This window comes from Columba livia, chromosome 2, assembly GCF_036013475.1.
Source record: "Columba livia isolate bColLiv1 breed racing homer chromosome 2, bColLiv1.pat.W.v2, whole genome shotgun sequence".
NCBI classification, from domain to species: Eukaryota; Metazoa; Chordata; class Aves; order Columbiformes; family Columbidae; genus Columba; species Columba livia.
Window position 1 is genome coordinate 127,882,693 of NC_088603.1, and position 23,214 is coordinate 127,905,906.

General features: G+C 40.9%; 1 protein-coding gene across 6 annotated transcripts in view; it reads right to left on the reverse strand.

The window, feature by feature from the left end:
- NCOA2 (nuclear receptor coactivator 2) overlaps window positions 1–22,845 on the reverse strand; it is a 190,908-nt gene extending 168,063 nt beyond the window's left edge. For 2 of the 6 annotated variants that reach the window (XM_065053750.1, XM_065053753.1), the window contains exons 1-2: window positions 22,591–22,845; window positions 12,927–13,006 (exon numbers count right to left, since the gene is read on the reverse strand). The gene's annotated coding sequence lies outside the window, so the exon portion shown is untranslated. Of the gene's footprint in view, window positions 1–12,926; window positions 13,007–13,271; window positions 20,828–21,988; window positions 22,167–22,549 lie in introns of those variants that run through there. The other 4 variants (XM_065053752.1, XM_065053751.1, XM_065053754.1 and 1 more) reach the window with 4 other exon arrangements.
- Between the last annotated feature and the right edge of the window lie 369 nt (window positions 22,846–23,214).

A 23,214-nucleotide genomic window follows, 5' to 3' on the forward strand; every position in this document is an offset into this window, starting at 1 on the left:
AGTTTAGGTTCTTAGACTAATTTCTGCCACCAACTTTCCTGTACAACCCCCACCACAAGACCATCATGAAGCTTAACATGTATTAATTTCGCACAGAGCAAAAAGCACGATAGTAAGTATTTAATGGTAAGCAGAAATGAATATTGGCCAGATGTCAAACCAACCCTAACAATGTGTACAGGCAACTAAATTGAGTGTCTTGAACAAAAAATAGACACCAGATAACTATAGCAGCCATTTACAAAAAGCGGTCAAGAGTATTTCCTGAGATTCTGTAGCAAACTGCCTGCACATGATGAAGGCTCTGCCATCTTCCAGATGTTTAATTGCATTAAAGAAAACTAAAAATACCTCAATCCATACTCTTACTACAAGTTTTCCATGGAAGCAGTTTTTGTTGCCATTGGAGGAAACAATGTGAAAACAAAGAGAAAATGTCTTATGCATTACTTTCCAGAATACAACCCAAACTACTAGCAGATGATTTGCTGAGTGACAACTTCCATGGCAAAGAATCCCCCAAAAATACGACTTAAAAAAGATTCCTTACAATACTGAAGTTTTCCATTAGGACCTGGAACATATTTATCGCTTTTCTGTGCATGCTATAAGCAAGCTTGAAATAAAAAAATCTGTATCTCTTTCTTTATTCTTAGTGGGTGTTGTATATAAATACAGAAGAGAATACAGCCTAAACCACCAATCTACTAATAAACAAACAAACAAAAAACAAATAAATAAATAAAAATAGTAGCTATTAAAAACAAAATGTTGTCACATTAAACAGTCTATGTAAATTGTTATAAAGTGGTAGTCTTTTTTTCTTATTTGAACTCTACCTTTCGGGCAAGTTGAAATTCTAGAAAAAAGTATGATGATTTGTGGCCATATCATTTGGTGAAACACAAGTTTATATCCAGGAAATCTCCAGATCTCAGCTAATAAGAGTTTGAGCCACCTTTCACCTTCTGAAGGGTCACAACAGGGTTAAAGGAAAGACAAATATGATGCATTTAATCTACCAATAATAAAGTCTCTCTTCTTCACGCTTGATAGCAGCCCCAATCTGAAGATTTCTATTTCATAATAATACTTCGTATTTGGGGTTACTTGTCTGGAAGTTGTCTGTGTGAACTCCCACACAGCCCCACTACAGCTGGAGTCAGAAAAGGCACTTCGGTTTGCATTTCCCCTCTAGGAAAAAGAAGAGAAGCAAATTCAGCATTCCCTACAAAAGCTTTTTTACTTCTGCAGCTTGAATCCACCCTTTTTCCAAACAGCTCAGACAAGCTCCAAGCACACTCCAGAACTCAGGGTGAGCTGGCCTGCGCCTCTGCCCACCATGTGGAGATGCTGTGTTTTAAGCATTTACTTGTTAAAATCTTAGTTTGGAGGCCTGGGGAGGACTTTTTGTGCTGTGCTGCTGTACACTCCTTACTCCAGCACCCCTATTTTTAGTAACCAGAAAACGGGTAGCTGTAGGACCTCTCCTATCACCAGAAAGCTATCTTGAAGTGGTGAGGCAGCCCAGCTCGGGCATGCTAGCAGTTCTAATAGAGCCTTGCAGGCCCGGCCCTGCTGGCCTCTGTGACAACCAGCACTCAGCTACGTGCTCTTCAATGCAGTAGACAGAAATCTTTTTGTAAACAAACCTTTGATGGAAACATTGTAAAATAAATCTGCCTATTTCCTATTTTTATGACCCTTATTGTGTTACGTTATTTACATCTGTCAGCTCCTAGAAAGCATGGAAAAAACTTTCATATCCTAAAAAAAGTTGCCCTTCCCTGTATGTGTACAAAACTGATGACTCTTGTGGTTTTACCCAGTATTTTATTCCAAAATCGCAAGTCCTCAGACCTGGTCAAAACTTATATTTCCATAGCTATCATCAACTTCAAAAACATGTCACAACATGTTGATATACAAATTAAAAATTGATTACAAATTTATATACATGGAACTGTATAGGAGTAAATATACTTGTGTTAAAAAAAAAAAAAGTGCAAAATAAAATTCTCGGAAGCAACAGTAAATAAATTATGTTAAAAATTCAATTCAAACAGTGTATAGCCATGGTTATTCAAATCTTAGGTGAAATACAAGCATGTGGTACGTGACACATTGGCACCAGAAAGCTCTGCAGGCCGGGGCTACGCTTGGAGCAGCGCTGGAGCTGAGCCCACAACTCATTTCAAAACCCATGTCAAAGAGTCTTGTGAAATTTCTCAGTATATGCAATGCACACTGCACAGCTTGTCTCCGTTCAATACCCCTGAAGAGACACTAAGCACCGTTAAAATGATATATTATGCTAAGCTTTTCATTGAATTAATTTATACTCTATGACATCACAAACTATAGATGTTTAAAAATTTAATTTAATATGTAAGATTGGGAAATATGTAACTTGCTAAAAATATGACTAGGTATGTTGTATGACTTTTAAAGGTGAACCGCAGCTGAAAAAATTGTAACAGCAGTATGCACAGAATATTCAATATAAAATAGAGTGCAAAGCAAAATGCTGAATTCATTTTTAACTGAAATCCTGCCTTCCCCTCCCCCCCCCAAATTCAAGTTACTAGTTAACTGCCGAATACTTCCTTTATGTAGGATACAACATAAAGCATTTGAGTACTTGTATTTCAATACTTTGCAAATTAATTTTAAAGGTTTTGGCAGGACAAACATTACATGCATAAACTTGCAAAATATTCAAGCTGCTTCTTTGTCTACTTATAAAAAGCAGAACTTCTCCCTTCAGTTCCACAGTCCCATGAATGCCATTTAATAATCAATTTTATTATGATAAAAATATTCTTCTTGTTGGGGCACAAAACATTTACGCAAATAAAAGAAACACAAAAGAAAAACTTCTCCCTGCATAAATAACATTGAAGACAAAAAATATACCAAAATCCTAAGTCCATCTCCCCTCAGGTAAAGACAACATTTTCCCCTTATCCCTCAGGTATATCAATCTCCAATTATATAGTTGATAGTAATTTAAAAAAAAGGCAACTTTCAAGCTCAAGGTACATCTTAAAAATAAATCCCATTCATATAATCCTTTAGTCACCAGGTGACAATCCTAATTTAAAACAACAAATTCTCCCATGTGGCTCCATGATAAGGCGATAGCTAGCACCTCTAGTAATTTAAGGACATCCCATTTTCCTTGCGGTTAACCCGACAGCAAATCAAATAATCCCACAGAGGATTCAGAGCAGGCTCAACCCATTACTGAAATGTTAAATTAGAATTTCAAACAGTAACTCCACAGTCACCCTTCACAGAGATAATTTTTAATTGTTCCTCTGTCAAATGTGAAGTCAATACTCAATGTTTTATCTTACAGCATAGTAGACAAAAATACTGCTAAATCAAAACAATCTAGGTTGATTGTTTAATAAAATAGCAAAAAGCCATTACTTCAACATTTTAGTAGGTAAGTACTCTCTGGCATTTTTTACAATTTCAGTATTAAATCACAACATAGGTAGACAGAAGCAGGCATTTGATTTACATTTGAGGAAATGAAATACATAAACATCTGTTTATTTTCCCTACACAACCCACAAACACCAATGAATCTGAATTCTGCATATGGAGATAATTATGAAGGTTAACCCCAATTTACAGCTAAGAAAGTGAGGGCCTTGCAGCTCTAATGACTTGTTTAGTCCAGCTCTGGCAAATCTGGCACTCAAGTGTAAGCTCCCAGCTCTCGCGCACAAGGACAAGCTCCATCCCTGTTGCTACCCATGTAAAATCATTCCCATGGGCATAATTACAGAGACATTTCCATCACATGCAGGGGCATGTAAGCCCCCAGATTCTACAAATGGTTCCTGTCACCATAACCAAATTATTTGTTGATTAAACAAAAAGAAAAAAGTTGTCCAAGGTAACAATATGTTCAATTTTTGCAGCTGACCCTCAGCCAGCCTGAATAAATAGTTTTAACTGCCTGTTCAGCACAACACAAGAACAGCAAAAGTTTGGCACAGCAAGAGCCACAGAACCCAGCACCAGCACAGTTTAAGAGCGGCTGGTATTACCCAGTACCCTGAACAAAGCAACAGGACAGAACTAAAAACTGGTATTACAATCACAGTACTAATTACAACCTAGAAACAAACATACACACACAGGAAAGAAAAACACTCCCAATTATTAAAATATTAAATGAAAAATTCTGATGTCGTTGGAGGTATGCGCAGAAAACCATGTTGCTTTAATTTATTCTGCTCCTCAAGACATTGTCTGTGTAAGAAAATACCAGTTCATCTTATAGACTTCCTTCCCTGCCAGTGGTAACCAAAATCAGCTAAAAAACAGTAAAACACAGTGTTGTCTTTATATTCAGCTAATACAAATGAGAAATATTTTCAATTAGCAGAAGAAGGTTTGACCCAATATTGGATTTTACATTTTCACCTTTTCTGTATTGCTAGTTAGCTCAATCTTTCTGCAAGAAACCCTCCTACTTCCCTTCCCAGAATCTCGTCTCTCTAAAAAAGTCCCTCCTCCCCCTAGGAAATTCTGAGGGTAGACTCACCATCTTCCTTTCTCAGCTTCTGCAATACAACTTGAATAAAAAATATTTACACAAGCATAACAGAACAGAGTACAGCTCATTATGAAAAAGTTACCGCTATGCTTATACAATGATATTTCCACAAAATGAGAATAGTAAGAACAGTCCCCAAATCACGAGAACAGAAAGAAAAGTTATAGCATATGACCCTTCCCACAGTAACACTAAATAGTTTTGAAACACCAGTGGTTTGAAATGTTTAAGGGTTTATTTCTACCTTTGCCAGACACAGTATATACTGTTCACATTTTTACTTTTCATTTGCTCTGGGAGATCTAAATACGTCTCATTTTGATCTTTTCAGGTTTTCAAGAATTCATCAGTTTTACACGGTAAAACACATCACACTGACCTTATCAAAGAATTTGGAAAAAACGACGGCATACACAGTGGCAACCATGTGAAACTTTAATTTGTATTATACCTTTGTAGTCAGATGTATCCATTTAATTATGGACAATGATACCTCTGATAGGAGGAACAGAGCTATGCCTATAATAGATTTTTCGTTTCAGCCACTGAACTGGGAAAAAAACAAACAAACAAACAAAAAAAAAAAACAAACATATTTTAAAACTGTTTCAAGTTGTGCAAATATTCAGTTCCCCATGAAAAATGCCCTTGTTTCAGACAGCCTACCCTACTTTGACATGAAGTAAGCTATCTCAAAGCATTAAGAGCATCCACAAGGGGATTTAATTGCTAAATATATCTGTGAATGTATACCTTATAGCTTCCTTTGCAGTACCTTGTCTGAGAAGACAACCTTATGGGTAGCATATAAATAAATTGAATCTATAAAAGTGGGCAAGTGAAGAAACTACTGTCCTTTACTGTAGGGCACACACAACAGATAGAGTGCTCACCACCCCTGTAGGAAAATCAGTTATCCGACAAAGTATTTACACACCAATAAAAAAAAGCAGAGTTCTTTCAGGAGCAGCAAAGCTCTGCTCAAAAACATTGAGCAGCCCAGAGACAGCAGCAATTTCCTAAGAAGTAGGAGACCCAAATTCAAACCTCTGCTCTGAATCAGGAACACCATGATTTCCTCCTCCATCTCACTGTGCACCCACATCCTGGTGTTCAGAAGGATGTGGCCCATTGGCAATCTGTCCTGCTGTTTCTCCCCTCTGTGGCAAAGACAGGCATTCCCCTGTTTCCAGGCATGCCAGTGCCCCTGTGGGTACAGGAAAGGGCTCCCCAGCCCTTGCAGTCACCCCAGGTGAAGCAGGAGACGCTCTTTGCCACAGTTGTAAACCACTGGCGACCTGCCTGCCCCCAGTGCAGTGGAGACCAGGGGCAGCAGATCGAACTGCAGCTCCTGGGGAGTGAGATGGGGCACCGGGCAGAAGAGTCACATCAGCCCCATCACAAGATGTCCCTCTGCCTTCTGTCCAGCAAAAGCCATCGCCTCACACACCCACAGCAGCTCCCTGCTCAGAGCCATACCCCACAGCGAGGGCATCTCCCCACAGCTTATTTACCACTCTCTTTCTATGAATCTGGCCTCATAATTCAAAACTTAAATTTCAGAATTTCCTATGTGAGCCATTCCAGCATTTCTGATCAAAAGGGAATTTTCCTCCTTCCTCAACGAAGCTACTTAGGAAATTCAAACCAACTCGTTGATAGCCTCAAGCTAGCCAAAAACACATTTTCAGCAAGTAATTCCCCCTCAAAATACACATATACGTACAAATATGTCCAACTCTCATCACAGTCTCACAACTGTGGATCAAGCTGTCCTGACCCAAAGCATCACATCTCCTATGTTGCTGCCTGAGGGCTCTGACTGACAGCAAAGGTGGAGGAGAACGGACCATCCCAAAGCTTTATCAGACTGTACCAGAAGACCATGACACACAAAACACTTCTCCTGGAAGCTGGGGGTGGAAGGAAATAGCTCATAAATGGAGAGATGAAGCGAATAAGAGGAAGACCAAGTAGGAGGCAACTTTGACAACTACTGTTACTGGAAACAAGTTCAGCAGCAGCACGCTGATACTTTTCGTTTTCTTTTAAGTGCCCACAGTATCTAAAACAGGACCAGAGCACCATATGCATAGTTCCATGCTGATATTCAAAAATAAATGCATACTATTGTGAATCAGATGTGCTATACACAGAGTATATTTGACACTAACCAATAAAAGCAGAAAATTAATAAACAAATCTATTTAACCCTTTAGAGGTTAAACCCTTTGGCCTGTAGTATACAGTAGGGGTTGCAGTGTGATAGTGGTAGAATAATATGTGATATTTCATATAATTTGGGGTGGTTTGGATTTTTCTGCTTCTGTGGATTTGTGTCAAGTATGCTTTAAGTTCGGTATAATATTATATAACAGACTCACATGTTGATTCCTCAAAGACTCCAGTGTTGATCGGGAGCTCGGAACTTGGATAATGGCAAAAAGAGTGAGCTCATGAGGAAGGAAAGACTAAAATCACAATCAGGAACAAGGAATATTTTAAGCATCAGTAGTCATGCACCAAGCTTCATGTACCATCAGCCACACATAAACCCTACTCAACTGCAGGATACATTATGTAACTTTCAGAAAGTAACTCCAGACAGAAAGAGTTTTACATGAGTCTGTTCAGCAGGACTCAGCAATAAAAACACGGTTAACCAGGATTTGTGAAGAGAAGCCAAGGAAAAAACCACAACTGAAAACTGAAAGGCCATAAAAATTAACCCAAGTGAAATTTCAGATGTGTTGGCCACCTACTTTTAGAAAAATGTAGATGGTTTTATCCCATTTTAAAATACTGCTAAACTCTGGCACCACACAGTAGAGTTTCAAGCTTACAACCTGAACAAAGACACACAGAAGGCATTGAACTCTTTATAGCTGTAAAACAGGTACCTGGAGACCGAAGAGCAAAGGCATCCAACATAAAAAGGGATGTTGAATTCCATGTGTTAGTTGTAAGGATGATGATTCAACATTTAAGTGAGAATATCCAAATATAAGCAAGAGAAAACATGCTGAAATACCATGAATGGAAGCATTTTAACTCCCTCTGACACTACTGTAGTTTCTCTCAAGGATGAACTGGTTTGTAATACCTACAATACCCACTATAAATTCTAATTCTGTTCGCAATTCTAAATTTAAATATTCCTAGATTGCCTGTTGCTGTCATTTGGAAAGATACAGAGTGTGCTGTATACAGAACACAGTAGTTTATCGAACTGAGGTTACTGAAGGAACAAAACCACTGATAATGGAAAAAGGGAAGAATCAGGACCACAAAAACAGAGATGTCAGAACAGAAGAGAGCGCATTCTTCATTTATCATGGCCACCGTTCTAAATAATGTTCACCAATGAATTTACACTCTGACATATAATGTGTACATAGGAGTGTCAGTACCCCTTTTTTGTTTGTGGCAAGACGACTAAAAGATGATTTCGTAAAACATTTTGAATAGTTACAGCCCTTCACAATGATAACTGCAAAACTCACTGATATTTCCAAATATGTTAATAATACTACTTAACATCTGTAACTCATCTAAGACCATTTTTCTACATCCCAAGTTTATTTCAAAAAGAAAACCTGTAATTTCTTGCCAGTCTAGTTATATAAAGGTAAATTAATCAGATGGAAACATACTGTGCCACACTTTACATTAATCAGCTGCAAATTCACTTACTATTCTATTCACATAAGTCTTGTGAGCCTAACATCCCAGCATTGTGACAATATGAAAATTCACCCACTTTAATGTACAGAAATATCCATGGACCTCAAATTATTGTACTATAATGCTGTCAAATAAACAGACTACTGGAATTCAATTTCCGGAAAGCCAAGGCAAAATGTAGCTGCCTTAATCTGAAATACCAGTGTCATTTTCAGGCCCTGTATTTAATTAATACTATTTACTGTCAAGAGCCAAGCCAGGTAAATATTTCACTCTCCCGATTCAGGGGCTAAAGGCAGGCCCAGAGGAAAATCTGCCCAAGTAAATGCATCTCATCTTCTTTGATGATGCAAGTGCTCAATTGTCCTGTTCTTGACCCCTCTAGAATTCCCAGACTCCAATACTGGTGGTACAATGTCATCAATCTATATTGAAAATATAGATTGATTTTCCACGGATGATAATGACAGCTATTTCTTCTGCAAATGCATATATACTATACCTTTCCCCATATAAAAAGCTTCCTATCAAGCTAAGAAATGAAAAACTCTTAGCAAAGCCCATTGCTAAGTCAAAACCAATATTTAAGAAGTGAATAAAACCAAGTTAGCAATCTCATTTCCTAAATATTTTTTATTTATCTCACTGAAACAGAAGTGTTAAAAATACTCTTCCAGGATATAGCTACATACAGAAGGCAAGTTCCAATCAACTGAATTACAGTGTTTCCAACAGTCCTGGGTATATATAAAGTCTGATTCCACCAATTCTGTAAAGTTCGCTGAAAGAGCACTCCACTAAAATCCAGTCACAGTAATTAATGAAGTTTACATATTTTAGAATGGTTTACTCTGTAATGAATTTGAACATTGTGGCCTCAAAACTATGAAAGTACTTTAAAACTGCTTTCATTATTAAGAAACATAGTTCTGCTAGTTGCAAGCATTATGAGTTTTCCTGCTACAACACTCTCAATTTTCATCAGATTTAAAGGAAATGCAATATATTTGTGTCAATTTCAGCTTTTCTACAAAATAAAAATCAAAGATGTCCATAATCTCCCATTTTCAATTTTAGGGAAAAAAAAACAACCCTGTGGGGTGTAATTTCATAAATCTTAATAGAAGTTCATTTCTCAACACTTCCGTTCTCATTGTACCACCCACACAGAACTTCACTCTCAGATTAGGAGTATCATTTTAACACTGATTGCTTTAAATCCACTATAATCAAGCATCCACTTTTTCAGGCATCTTTATAGGCAATTCATGTTAACTAACATTGCTACTGAACAGGACTGACTGAAAACAGAAAAATCTGATTTTATTTCATACAAAACACAACTCCCCAGTTTCAAGCCCAAGGAATGGGAATACATTCCCTTTATTGATCACAAACCAATGCAACACAGATTGAATATTCCTCACAGATCCCTCTGCAAATGAGAAGACCCGATTCCATAAAGATTATCTATACCTGTGATAAGTATCTGTATTTTATTTCAGTTGTTTCAGAAATGCAGCTCCTCTGGGAATTAAGGTGCTCTGAACTTACTCCAGAGCTCTAGGTAGGAACCAGCCCAGCCCAGCTTTGCATGCTGATAGGAATAAGCTCTCTCTCATTCAGATTTGGTACTTGGAACCTTCCATAGGTTCCTCACTTGAATCCTTAAACTAATCCTGAAGGCTCTTAGAACTCATTCCAATGTAAGGCACTCCATTTTCAGTATTGCACTTTGTTTTCTGACAGCATTCCCTTCACACACACATGCAATAGGAGGACACAGTCAAAAATGAGACATCTGTCAGAATTTTCTTCATCTACTACTGCTGTAAACAACAATAAGGAGTACTATAACTCAGAAGGAAAAGACACACAAATATTTTCTATCTATCATGCTTGACACTAACTACAACACAAATGCCAATGCAATCACTACAAAGTTAGATTGAAACAGACTCTCCAGATTGAGAGTGACAGAAAACTGAGATTTCTCTAATCTATGTTCTTTTTGCTGAGAAATGTTCCTTACAAAGCAAGCCATTTCATGGAAAACGAAGAAAGAGAAAAAAAACTGCTTTTTGCCTGGAAACTTTTACACTAGGAACTAAAGTTCGTATTTTTTATCTGAGTTTTTTAAAGTCTAAACTTCTCACCATCCTAATTGCACAGCTTCTTGGTGGGACACAGCAGCTACATCCTACCACCCCAACTAACAACATTCCAAGAGAGCAGCAACAAATTCTGTCATTAACGTCATTTCATACCAGTTCATATACATATATTCTAAAGCCATTTAACCAGGCAAGATTCACCCTCTTAGCCACTATATCATATAAAAATAGATCCAACAAGTATTTAGCAGAAGTGTCACCTTCCAAAAAACTTAATACAGTGGTAGACAGGCTGAATATGCACAATTTCAGTCACAGTGGTGGTGCAGCCTCAAAACACATAGTCAAACTCTACATCTATTCCACAAGCAGCTCCCATCAAAAGCCGTGACCAGGATTTCTTAAATGAAATTCCAATCAATACATCCTTCAGGCACCAGTATAATTTCAGATGGGTGTACTGGTTAAAACAAACAGCTACAGCTCTCTGATTTTGTGACGGAGGTGAACATCTGAGTATGGCTAAGATAGGACTGAAATCCTGGACATTCAGAAATCAATGGAAGAATTCCTAAGGATTCAAAGGAATAAAAATTTGAAACTATTCCTTGTGTTACACAATTTACTTTTGCTGAACTGTCTGGTACTTGAACACATGGATAACTAACCACTTCAGAGTAAAAGGATACTTTGAGTGGAGGATTGCCTCTCTACTTCATCCTTGCCCTCTAAACCCTTTCAGTACATGCATTTTTTACAGTGGTATTTTACTCACTGTCATCACCATAAACTTCATACACAAATATTTATCTACTTGCTCTTATTAAAGGTTTTGAACTTTTCAAACACAGCAATTATGTTCTAGTCAGTATCTGTACAGGTATCAGATTGCGTTCTGGCATGTTGAAAACCAAATTTATAATTTTGCTGCAGAATGCAGCAATACTAAACAAAAGAGAGGGATTTTTTTTTTTAGCCCACATATATTAGGGAAAAAAAAACAAACAAAAACAAACAAAAAAAAGCCACCACACAACTAATAATAAGCAAATTGGTTTTTATTTAAATATTTACTTTTTTCAGTCTTTACCTACTGCCTTCCTTTTTTAATGGAAAATTACAATGGAAACAACTGAAAACAAACATGCTATCAGCTTGACAACAAAATTTCAAGTTCTCTTTTGAGAATTTTGGTGGTGACATTTTTCTCTTTTTTTTTTTTTTTTAAATTATACATATCTAACTCATTCTGTGTCCTTTTCACTAGAAAAAAAATAGATTCTTATTATTTCCTTTTGAGAAGACCTTCACGTGCACATTATGATCATTATGCAGCCCAGATAAATAGTGTAAATAAATAATAAGTGATATAGTGTAAGTAATAAGTGTAAATAAGTAATAACATCTATGTGTCTGAGCATTTTCAAGTTAACATAATACATAAACAAACTATTAAATAGTATTATAAATGTCACTGAATGCAATGAACTACAAATTGTTTTATCAGAACAGTCCAGGGAAAAAGCAGAAAAAACAGAAGCACTGGAAAGTTTCTTAATCTGCTTTCATTCACAGATTCTAGAAAATTCAATTAATTTATGAAAAACATTATTAGTTTGCAAAAATTGCTCAACATAATTAACAAGAGGAAATGATACTTGATGTGGACATTCATAATTTTACCCATAAACAGTCAGTATTTTATAAAGTTATCCCCTAAACAACTGAAAACCTTTTCAGCAGGCTCATTTCCCACCTCTATATTTAGTGTGCGAACCTCAAAAATACATATTTCTGACCTTAATAAGTCACTCAATGTGTTAAAAGACATTTATTCATGAGTATCCTGAAAAGGTTCTCACATAAAATCTCAAATGCATATTTGTAAAAGATTTATACCAAGTGAGTCTACTGATATATTAAACATACCTAAAATAAAAACATGGCATTTATATTCTACTTTCTTTCACTGCGCTACCAAGCTATTACTAGTCTGTGTTTAAACAATCCGCAGGGGTCCCTTTTTCTAATTCTCAGCAGTATTATCCCTTCTTATGAGTGGAGTTAAACAGGCACAGCACTGCCCGATGGAGTCATCAGACAGTAATTCTTGAGCAACAAGCAGTTTAAGTCATCAGTGTCATTATACCAATTTCAACCCTCAATTTAAGTAATTTATTAGTGCAGATAGGTGGTTGAAAAAGCTTGTATTATTTCATACTCAACCTTTGCCATAAGACAGACCATAATCAGCACATTTGAAAAATGCCAATTCTGTAGTTAAGTATAAAATATCAAACAAACTTAATGCGGAAGAACATCACATGTTGATCCCTTCAGCCTTTCTCAGCAGAGTCCCATCTCTGGTCCTGGCACTAAAGCAAGGTCCCTGCTCCTTTACCAGCCTGGGCACTATTTTTTGAAGTCTCTAAAACCAAGACTTGTTCTGCTGTATGCACACAATCAGTTTAAGACATCTCATATCAAACTCCCCATTGAAGATAAAACTGTAACACAGTCCAGTTAAATGCAATAGGATATAGACAACTCACCAAGACTCAGTGAGGCAGGCAATGATTTCTAGGGGCTGTGCGTGCAGGGGGCCTCACGACTCAGATACTTTTCAGGCATACTAGGAACAAAATTGAGAGAAAAATATTAGTATTTTTTTGGAGACAGGCATAGGAAAACTAAAATACAACGCTTAGCACACCGCAGTTTTAAGCAAAACACAAGGAGGGAAACATAAACTTTGCAGAGCATTATCTGTTTTTTCCAGACATAACTACAACCCCCTTCCAGTTGCACAATCACTCCAGGCACACGACTTCCTCTCTACCTCTGCTGCCTACTGCAAATTCACAGTGATAGCAACTAAGATGTTTACATTAACTTACATGGTAGGTACACAGCCTTTATTTTCACAAAAGAATCTGTGGGAACTCTGTGAAATGGGTTGGTTCCTTTTTTGGTTGACTGCTTGGCTGGTTGACATTATAACACACAAGTTTCAAATCTCTAAAAAGGAGAAATTGGTGTTCTTTTAACATGTCTTTCAACCATTATTTAGAGTTGCACATACAGAAGCATGTTTATTCTCCGAATCTCCACTTCAAATACTCCTGGCCCAATTTCTTCATTAGTATAGTCCTTAAGACTCCAGAAAAGCAGATGACGTACATCGCACAGCAATACGCAGTTCTTCGGGGAAGAGAAGCATGTCACTACCCACATAAATATTATACCTGCACTCCTGTTTGTAGGTCAAACAGTACTTCATGTCAAATGTACCCAAGCAAGCTACCAAAGAAGAGCTTTCTACTTACTTATTCTGACAAACAAAAAGGCAGAACATAAAGAAAATGAAAGATACACCACAAGAGTCATCAACAGAAAAAAGCACACTAATTATGCCTCAAGAGAAAAGGAATTTAGAAACAACTTCTTTCTTAAGTAAAACACTACTAGACTTTTTTGGCGATTTTGTGAGATTTACAGTGTCTGTTATGCACCTGCAGTTCAGAGAGACACACCAAAGAGAAGCCGCTGTCTCACCCGCAGATGCAGCCCCGGGCCCACGGTGGGGAGACCTCTTCCACGGAGGAACAGTGACAATGAGAGTGCCCATGCAGACAACAGTATTTCCCACTCATCTCCAGTCTTTCAGCTGCCACATGCCAGTGAATGAGGATTACTATTCTGCTACCATTTTGTTTCTTGACAACTAGCATGGCTGCTCACTGGTATTTTCCTATCATTGATTTATTTTTGGGTCTCTCCTCTTGACCTACATGGCCTCCAGCACTGCAGCTCCAAGAGCTGGCACACAGGTTACGTGGCTCCTGACCATTACACTGGAGCCCAGGGGGCTCCGAGTAGCAACAGTGGAAATGACAAGTTTTGCCAATTTCCATTTGTTCTATTCATAAAACACTTATCAATATACTGACTGAAAAACCAAGACAATACATGATAGTTTCACAGTAGAAGCACTACCTTTGAAATATTATGAATGAGATCTTTCTTCCCAGGTAAATCTTGAATTATGCACCAACTAGCAATAAACTCACATACCCAACAGATGTATAATCTGGTATATTCCAGATTTAGTTCTCTATCTAAACTAGACTGTCAGTGAAGTAATGAACAATGAAATTAGTCCTCTGCCTTCCCTTCTCAAGCCCTTTCTGAAGCTTGAAACAAAAGAAAGCCAACACTGCAGCAAAAGGCAATGCTAGTAACCTATTCCCATGCAAATTCCCACAAGAATCGAGAGGTTCTTGGGATGCCCCTCAAATCTCAAGAGAAACCACTCTTGCATAAAGCCAGCTTTCACAGCAACATAATGCTCTTAATGGTGCTGCTCAAGGGCCTGTAAATAGGCCCTGCACAAAGGCCTACGTGAAAAACGGGTCTCTCCCTCAAACAGTACACAATTATCAGCATTAGTTACAATATGAGACAACACCATAGCCACCATTCTCCACACTTGCCATTTTCCAACATCGCCATTCAATCCCCCATCTCCTAAAGGGTAAAAGAAAACCTTTTAAAGGTCAACATGATAACTAAACACAAGTGATATGGCCCAGAGTAACACACAGTTCTCTGACTTCAGAATGCTTTAGTCTTTCCATTCATGCAGAGTCAATTATTTCTTTTCCAGTGCAAATGGACATCTGTATTCCAGGTACCTAAAATGTGATACCTCCTCACCCCACAAAAACTCTAAGTTGTGAACAAAACACAAAATATCAACTCCACAGCTTAGCTAGAAGTAAGTGAATGACCACCACTGTCAGACGTACTTTGAAGAGACCATCATCTGCAGTGTGCAAGCTTAGTGAACATGTTTTTCAGCTACATACAGTCTTCAGGTTCCCTCATTCTTACACAAAGAAGATGTCACAAATCATCTCACCATCGTGCAGTTAACACTATTTTCATACAGAACTGTGGCATGAAAACAGTTTGAGGCCTCGTTAAAAATTCAATAACTTTATATCAAAGTGAGCCATGATTCTAAAAAAATACAGCAAAAGCAGCAGAAGTATGTATGCACTGCAAATGCCAACGCAAATTGCCGAGCAATTTAAAATAAAAAATAATTTTTAAAAAAGCCTTAAACTATGTTATTAGAGCTACATTTTATAGCCAGTAAAGTATCAACAGGTTGACTTTTGTTTTGAAGATAAAGGCAACAAGTATTCTGGCCATACTGAAAGAAAAGAGTATGTTTCTGGTTGTAAGTTTTTATTTCAGAAAAAAGTATGAAGATTTAGACTTGAAGATGAGCTTTTCTCCTTGTGAATATAATTGAAATAGGCTAAAATAAATAATGTATTTATCTGTATATATTCATAATCTTCCTCCACAAATAATCTATTTTAGGAAAATGATAGAAAAGGAGGAGGTCATTGCTCATATCTCTGGAAACCAAAGTTCAAATTTATGTAAGGGTAGCAAGTAAAATTAGTTGACGATAACTGCATTTACTTCTGGAAGTAACATAAGTGGCTGGTCAGCAAGTCCTAACATTAGTTTTGAAACTATAAAGAATAAGGAGTGAAGAACTACCTTGTGAGCTCAAAGCATGGTGAGAAAAGTCTACCTCTGCTGTAGACTGGGTGATATTTGAACTCTCACACGCACAAGTATTAAAACATACAACCTTAGGGTTTGGGTTTCTTTGTAATGTTTTGTTGCTTGTTGTTTTGTGTGTGTGTGTGGTTTTTGTTTGTTTTAGATTTTATTCTGTCACACAGACATATGATGAATTTGTAAGTACATAAAAATACCTGTAATAAAAGTGGCAGTACATATACTATCAAATTTATTCACAGGCAGACTTTCCTAATGTACATCCTAATAAAGTTCTTTTTTAAATGCAATTTAGTACCTCCTACATAATCTGTGAGGCACAAATAGGTGACATACTGCATTGTTTTTAATTGGAGTGATTTTCTTCAAAATCCATAGGCAAGGCTCATTAGAGATCAATATTGACAGCAATGAAAAACTAAACCCACTCACACACAGATGAATTACAACATGGGCAGAGTAAGAATAAAATTCCATAGTAATTCTGACCTAACAAGTCAAGTGTTATTTTACTTTCCATGCCTATTCTTCAGTCTCAGACTTTTCCACTGAGGCAGCCAATAAAGCAGCAAATTGTGATATGCCCACTATAAATCCTACCAGAGAACAACAATACATCTTACATAGCTCACTAAAAAAAGCATCAAAAGAGCAACTCTCAGTCACTGCTACATCAGATATTTGTTGTTGCTATGTCCAAGGATTGCCCCCCAGAAGCTCATGTGATCCATGCTACCTAAGGTTTATGGATAAATCAACACATTCAGTAGATATTTTAATTAATTTCTCACCTATACTCTCTGACTTCTCATTAATACATTAATGGTTTCCATATAGTGTGGGGTATTTTAGCAAAATACAAGTTATCCTTTCCAAACAGCAATAACTTCTTGAAGTTTAAAAACAAACGGAAAAGTGTAATTAGGTTTTTTACAAAGGACATTGTATCTTAACTGCAAAAAGCAAATGCACGTTACAAAGAGGCTTCTGAGTACTGAAGTAATGGCAGCACAGTCACAGAAAGAGTGAGATTTACTATCAGTTATAACTGCTAAAATGAGAGCAAAGCAAGAATAATATCTGCCAGTAACTGTATTAATGGGAGATTGTTATGGAAGCCATTTAAGGAAATGCAAGACTTGGAATGGTATAATATGCAGCTGCAGAAGAAAAAAATGTCTGTATTGTTAATAAGTCATTGTACAGCTTCAGACATTTAAATTAATGAACTAATATCAAACTTCAAAATGCCAAGCACCTCAGTGACCATACACTTTCCATAGGAGTTATGTGTATTTCCATAGAACTCTTAGGGAAAATTTACATCAGTCTGTAACTTGAATAATGTGCAATTTCCATAGAACAAGACTGAAAAATCATAAACAGTAACATAACACAATGCAGTAAATCCACCACATTCAAGATCTCTTTTTCAAGCTACTTATCAACTCAAAATAATTGTATAAATTCAGAAATATTCCAAATGCTCAGGAGAAGAAATGCTATGCTAGTTCATAGGTAAATGCAAGACTGAATAAAAGAAAACTAGTTTATTCCACTCAGTTTTTTTATCATGTAAATACTATTTCTGAATACTCACAATACGGAAAAAATAGCTTTCTTTACAAACACTGCTTTAAAACAATCCGTTTGTGGTGGTTTGGTTTGTTTTGTTGTTTGTGGGGGTTTTTTGTTCTAATTCTGTATCCTAAATTGTTTAAACTATACAAGCTGGCATTTTTCATGTCACATTTCTGCTTCGTATGTTTTGAAAAGGCTAAGCTACTGAATCATTAAAAAAAAAAAGGGAGTGTTTGCATAATGTAAATACTGCTGACAAACTAACTATAGAACTGGTAAGATATCTTAGTAATATGTAGCCACTGATGTAATATTACAGATTATTCTTACTACTCAAAGTTGCCGTTTCACCAATATGTATATCTATTCAAAATTATATTCCAACACAGAGCAGGAGTCCTGGCAGCAGTATTTATTCCCTGAAATATTAAAATATTATCAAAATATTATTTATAGTAAATATGTGACATATATGTTATCTAAGCTTGATTATCCTGACTGGTAAAAGCTAAAGAATACTTCTGTAAGGTTTAAATTCCCAAGAGAAGAGGAGCTCGGATCCCGTCTGCAAGCACACAATGGAATCACAGCTGACGATGCACATCTTTTTCTGGATGTCTCCATATGCTCAGGAGGGTTTTTTTCTCCCCCCCTCACCCTCCCTGTTTCTTCCTCTCTGCCTCCCTTGCTCCCAGCATTACATTGAAGAATTTGACATTATCTGCCACCAGGAGTATGAGAATGTTTTAACAACTAATTAAAAGAAAAAAAAAAAAAAATCAAGTACTGCAGTGAACTTCACCTCATTTAACAATAAAAATAAGAGATCTTGCCAGAGCAGCTGCCTGTAACTAAATTAACTAATAGCAGAAAAACGTGAATGAAGGGATGCTGTAATATGCCTTCCATGAAGTAAACAATGTTACTCTGTTCTTAGTTTAAAATGTTGTGTCACACAGAGGAGTATATACTGTAACAACACATCTGACCTCTGACCTCCAAAGCCAAACACAGAAATAAATGAATACTCAGCATTTTAATGCCTATAATACTGCAGAAATGTGTGGAATCTGCTAAATACTTTACACCTATTTGTATACAAACTGCCTTGTTTAGAGATGTCAACCATAGCAAACGTACAGAAAATGAACACAGCGAGAACAGTTTTAGTTCAGTATTCCCTTCCTCCAACACACAATCTATGAGCGCTCGCCAGACAAAGAGAGTTACATTTATACATGAATTCGGTACCAGTCTTTAGTTCGGCTTTTTCTTTCAAATGAACTGACAGCATCCTCCACGCTCAGACCTCGCGAGCCTCTGCCATTTCTGCAATTCTGGTGTCAGGTGCTAAAGAAACTCCAGCTGAGCGCAGAAGCCCAGATTTTGCCAGTGAGGCAGTGACATCGGCAACAAAGGCAAGGAGCAGAAGACAGTGGGCATTGTAGCGGCAGCTGGCTCGCTCGCTGACTTTGTTCTTCGTGCTGCAAAACCTGAGCTCCCTGCAGATGGGCCAGCTCTGACTGGGTTTGTTTCAGGACAGAGGGAAAAGTTGGCAATGTCAACATTACAGCCTGCTTGCGAGCCTCTTTCGACAGAGCCTTTCAACCTTATAATGAGCAAGCTACATCCTAAATGATTATAAAAACAAAAACATTACTCTTAATTAACTTTTACTTCAGAGCTTCTGTTTAATGCAATACATCACATGCAAGTAAATCCCCAGTATTTTGTAATTTTTCCACCACAATCTTTGACTATTTTCTCTCCCAAATAGCACAGCTCCAGTTTAAAAACTTAAATTGAACTGTCTTATTCCAAAAGTATAATTCCTGATAGCAGTAAAGCATTCCTTCCTCATATGTCTCGAGTTTCAAATTTAGCACTGACACCACCAGAACGCACAACAAGGAACACAAGGAGATTTACACATTTAGTGAAGAAGTGTCTTCAGGCATTGCAGGTATACTGCACGTCATATGTGGATCCTTTCGCTAGTAAAGACCAGAAGCTTGAGAAAAAACAAAGTTGAGAAATCTTCAGTTTTTATACAAAATAAGAGTATGGTGGCTGAAAAAATGAGATGATGACACCACCTTTGTCAGGCATTTATTGCATAATGCTCACCAACCAAGATGTATTAAAAATTACATGATTCTTCAAATATTCGCATGATCAACCTTTTTAAAGTTGTTCTTAATATTTCTGAAGGTTGAGTACATGTAAAGTATTTTGTTCAAAACTGTAGACGACCAAGACCGGCTATGAACATTAAACTTACCACAGCACTTCTCATAAACTTGGGGATTAACCATTTGGGAGCAATTTTTATCTTTATCTCACATGACACAATGGAGCTGACTTCTGTGTTCCAGTCCCCATGAAGCAAATGCCAAAAGAAGGGAGGGACGCAAACGTATGAGCATCCATACGTGCCTGCATACGCAACTGTACATGCAAATATGCACAAACCTGGTATATGCTATTTGTGACACCAATGCTGACGTAAACAAGCAAGCGTCCTGAAAACTATGTAGGAGGTGCCAACTGTGATAAAACAATCAGTTTCCATTCACAGGGGTCTTAAGCTGCATGTAAGCAAATAAGTGCCCTGCCTTGGGGAATGATAGTTTTAATATGACATTAACGACGGTGTGCAACACTATCATTTCTCCAAGAGCATCCCACACAGAGGACCAGCAGCCCCCTCCCTTCAAACACTCACAGAGACTTCCCCCATGAGAGGAGCCCACCAGGTGGCCCAACACGGCTATCTAGTTGTAAAGAGCCAGGAAATTAACTGGCTAGAGTTGACTTTATAGTTCGGTACATAAAAACCCAAAGGGATAAAAAAGAAATTACTGCTTTTAGCCACAATGGCAGCAAACTAAGAACAACAACAAAACAGCGTTAAGTAACAAGCCTGGCAGTCTGAAACTGCCTACTTATTTACAGTAGCAACAGAGGTCTGCTATAACTGTCAGAGCCAGATACTATATGCTTAGCTCAAACTCTACTTAAATACCATAAAAATACTATCTGTTCTAAAGTCTATTCACCTGCTCCCTACTGCTCCAAAGGATAAAAAAAGAGAAATACAAAACCAATCCATTATTACTGAAGAAACAAGCTGTTCTCCTTCCACAAGGAGACCCTCTTCCTGCTAAATTACAAGTGTATTTGGACAGTGGGCTCCCACCTATGCACACTTCAAACAGAAGTGTACAGGCTAACACAAAACTACGATTCAGGTATCATTATTTCCCGGTGACTACCAGCAACCTCCTTACCTTCCTCCCCCCACCCCACCCCACCCCACCCCCTTTTTTTGCCAGGCTCTCGGTCAGGTTTCCTGCAGTCGAACTACACGGCCTGAACGCCCCTCTCTGGAAGGAGAAACAAGTGACTCCCGGGCTGGGGGGGGGGGGGGGGGGAAACGCCCGGGCGCAGGCGAAGGAGCGAGGGGTAGCGAGGGAAAGGGACGAAGCTCCAGTTACACCTCGCCCGGGAGACTCCGACGAGCGCAGCGGCAGCGCGGTCCCCGCGGAGGCGGCAGCGAACACACTGCCCCCCGCGGAGGCGGGAAGAGATTGAGCACCCGCCCTCCGCGGGGGCGGGGGACATCTCCTCACCCCTCCCCCGCTCAACCACACGCGTGGGGGCCCACTCCCGGCGGAGGCGGTTGCGGAGCTGCCGGCCTGCAGCCGCCGCCACCTTATGCGCAGCCTTGCGGCCGCCGCCCCCGGCAGGGAAGCGAGAGCGAGCGGCGCCGCCCGCCCCGCTAGCAGCAGCCGCCCAGGGACCCCGGACCCGCGCCCAGCCGGCTGCCATCCCCTCCTCCTCCTGCTGCTGCTCCCCGCCCCGCGCACACACACGCAGACACACGGCACTGCGGCGGCCGGGCCCCCACCCCTCCCCGGGCCGCGGGGAGGCGGCGGCCGGGCGCCCCGGGCTGCGCTCGCACGCAGCTGTGCGGTCGCGGCCTGGCTGCGCGGCTGCGGCGCCCCGCCGCCCGCCCCCGCGGCACAGCCCGGCCCGGCGCTGCGCTGCGCACACACACAGACGCAACCCCCGCGCAGAAAGTTACAGAAGTTGCCCGCTTTGGCCCCTCCAGCCCCGCGCGTCTCCTGCGGGCGCGGAGCAACGGCGGGGCGCCTCGGCGAAAGGGAAGAGGGCACCGGGCAGCGCGGCTCCTGCCCGGCGCGGGGAACGGGACGGCCAGCTCGGCCCCGTTGAGGGAAAACGAAGCGGCCCGCACCCTTGCCCGCCAAGTCGTTGTCACACGGGGAATGGGTGAACACCGCCCTGTTCCCCAAATCACCCCTTTTGTCACCGGGAAGAGACCCTCCCTCCAAGTTTCCCCATCGGTGTGTGCTTGGGAAAGAGAGGGGGGGAATGTCCTAACCAATCCCTTCAAAATTGTGTTCCGTACCCCAGCTGCCCCATCCTCTCAGCACAGGCAGGGCAGTTCCCTGCCCCCCCGCATCAGCCGCAGCACCCGTCGCCTCCCCGGCTCCTCGCACTTTCTCCCTCTACTGCCCCAAGCCAGGGGCGCGGAGAGGCGGCACCCGACCTCCGCCTGGCCTGGGAGCAGGAAACCAGCCCCCTCCACAGGGTGGGGTGCCGTATCCCTCCCTCCCCCGCTCAGCCGAAATGGGGGACGTCCCGACGAAGTAAGCCTGTGCCCCCCCCATCCGCCCCCGCCGGGCCCCCGAGGTGCGAGCACTATGCCCCGACGAGGGGCATCCCCGCGAACCCCTACCCCCGGTTCCCCACGGAGGGGGCCGCGGCTCCTGCCCCACTCCCCCCCGCCGCCGGCGCAGGGGAAGCCGCCTCACCGCGGCCGCGGTGCCGCCCGCCAACGCCGCCCCTCCGCGCACCGGCGCGGCCCCGGGCGTCCCCCCGGCATTACACAAGGCGGCCGTGGAGGCGCGGGGGGCTCGGGCACACCCCCAACCCCGCCGGGGCCGAGGGGGCGTGCGGGAGCCGTTACCGGGGTCAGTACCGTCTCCCGCTGCTGCCGCCAGCGCTGACCTTCGCTTTGTAAGATGAAGCTGAAGCTGGGGCTGCGGCCGCCATGTTCCCGTTTTAATAACTGCCTGCTTGTTTATTTCAATGGAGACCCTCCCACAACTCGCCCTCCTCCCCTTCTACCCAGAGGAGGGCTGGACGGGGAGGAGGCGGGGGGAGGCACAAGTCACTCCCCCCTGCCCCCGGGCACGACGGCAGCGGCCGGGCCCCGCGCTGGGGGAGGCCGGGCCGTGCCGTGCTGTGCTGGGCGGGCGGCACCGCGGCGCGGCCGGGGCCGCCGCCGCCCGTCGCCGATGCCGCTCGGCGGAGCGCGGGGCTGCCCCGCTCCCCGCCCGCAGGGACAATGGCAGCCGCCCCGCTGGCTCGCAGCGCTGCGCAGCGATCCCGGGAGCCTCCTCCCCGGTACCCGAACGGGAGAGAAAGGGGAAGGGAAAAATGAAAAAAGTCCTTCGCCCTCGGAGGGCCAGACTTTAAATGTGGCCCTTTGCGGTCCGCTCTCGGAGGAACCTCGCTCGCAAGCGAGACTGGAGCAATCAGCCTTAATAGGGCGTTCAGTGGGTCATATTCACAAAAGCCAGGGGGCAGCGGGGACGTTCTTATTTCCTTTTTTTGCCCCTGGAAAAACAA